The 2134-nt window shown below is 44.1% G+C and overlaps 1 pseudogene; it reads right to left on the reverse strand.

Moving 5' to 3' along the window:
- Positions 1-519: 519 nt before the first annotated feature.
- Positions 520-1640, reverse strand: LOC120306060 (annotated as a pseudogene).
- Between the last annotated feature and the right edge of the window lie 494 nt (positions 1641-2134).

Raw genomic sequence — 2134 nt, forward strand, 5'->3', positions numbered from 1 at the left:
CATAATATGTTTTCATTACCTGCATCAGAGCATTTTGGACCAGTTGCAGCTTCTAGGTGGTTTCAAGGGCAGCCCCTTGTAGAATCCATTGCAATAGTCCAATCATGAGCTGACTAATGCATAAATGATCATCTGAAGGGCCGGCTGTAGTAGGAATAGGCACAATTGATGCACCAGTTGGATGGGAGAGAAGACCTTCTTAGTCATAGAGCCACAGTGAGTCCAGGAGGATCCCTAAATTGTATACAGTATTGATGAGGAAGTATCACCTCACACAAAACCAAAAATGATAACTCCCCAGATCTCCATCTCCAGGGGGTCCAAATAACTACAGCTACTTGACCTAGGCAAGGTTAAACCTGTTCCTCCCCATGCAGATCCAAATAACCTTCAGGCATTGTGTCAGAACACTGACATTCCCATCTGGATTGCTCAGGGTTGATATTAATTCAACTGATATTAATTCAATATTAAATATTCTTTAATAATTTATTAAAGAAAACAAATTGTTTCTGAAAGGCTTAGAAAAGGCCTCTGATTGGTCTCTCAGCTCAGGATAGCATCTTGATTAACTTCCTCTGCATTACTTGGGTCCGGATAGTGTAAACAATGGGATTTAAGACAGGGGGAAAGATGAGATAGAAGTTGGCCAGAAGGATGTGAGTTGGAGGAGAGACCTGGTGGCCAAATCTGTGGATCAGGGAGGAGACTGCTATGGGGATGTAGAAAGCTAAGATGGCACAAATATGGGAGCTACAAGTGCTAAAAGATTTTAGTCGGGCCGCTGCTGTGTCCAAATTCATCACTGCCCGGAGGATGAAAACATAAGACACACCAATGCCCAGGGAGTCAATGATGAGTATCAAAAAGCCAATTGTCACACGATAGATGTTGCTGACAGAGGTGTCCTCACAGGAGAGCATCACCACAGCCATGTGCTCACAATAAGAGTGTGGAATGATATTGGTGCGGTAGTGAGCCAGTCTTCTTACAAGCACAGGAAGGGGTGAGATGTAAAAGAAACTCCTCAGAACAGCAGCCACCCCAATCTTGGCAACTGTTGAATGGGTTAAGATGGCCCTATGTCTCAAGGGAGTACATATCACCATATAACGGTCATAAGCCATAGCCAGGAAAATCCCTGACTCAACTGTGGTGAAAGAATGGATGGTGAACATCTGGAGGAGGCATGAATGGAAACTAATCTCCTTGCTGTCAAACCAGAAGATGGCTAGCAGTTTGGGCAGTGCAGAGGAGGAAAGCACCAAGTCAGTGACAGTCAGCATGGAAAGGAAGAGATACGTGGGCTGGTGCAGACTCGGCTCTTCCTTGATGATGAAGAGGATGGTGCAGTTCCCCAGCACTGCCATGATGTACATGGAGCCATACATGGACCACTTCCAGCTGAGGTACACCCATAAGAAAGAAGATAGATGGGCTGAAACAGGCGTTGTAGAGAGCAGGGTTCATATCAACTGCAAATCCCAGGGCAGACCATCACTCCTGCAGTTGGAAACATCAATGCATAAAGTTTTATTTCTTTATTTACTTAACAAATTTATACCACCAACAGACCTCTGGGCTGAAAACCATAATAAAAACATACTACAATGATAAAAAGAAACTTAAAAGAAAGGGAAAAAAACAAATCTCAGTTACCACCTTGACACAGTATGATGGGTTTCTTTTTGAACTGGAGGTCAGTTTTGCTTTGTATAAGTGTAGCAATTGACACAGACAACCAGACAGCTGAGGCTCTTATGCTTTTTACTATTTGCAGTGAAGTGATTTACAAGAAGTATTTACAACAGCTATATGCATTTCCAGGTTTCACATGGCATCTGGTTTCCTCCTAACTCCCTCAGGAGACTATCCCTCTCTATCTCTCCTGCTGCCCCCTTTTTCTCCATCTCTCTCCCACTTCTGGGCTTATTGAGAGAGAATGAAAAGAAAGCCACAGGCTGGGATTTGACTCTCTTGCTCAAAGGCTCGACGTCTCCTGGAAACTTTCAGAGAAATACCTCCTATTTCTCCATTGGAGAAGACCCAGTGAAGAGAAGGACGAGGGGAGACATGATAGCAGTGTTCCAATATCTCAGGGGCTGCCACAGAGAAGAGGGAGTCAAGCTAAAGC

Source organism: Crotalus tigris, unplaced genomic scaffold (assembly GCF_016545835.1).
Source record: "Crotalus tigris isolate CLP2741 ecotype Arizona unplaced genomic scaffold, ASM1654583v1 scf7180000017716.2861928, whole genome shotgun sequence".
In the NCBI taxonomy this organism is placed as follows: domain Eukaryota; kingdom Metazoa; phylum Chordata; class Lepidosauria; order Squamata; family Viperidae; genus Crotalus; species Crotalus tigris.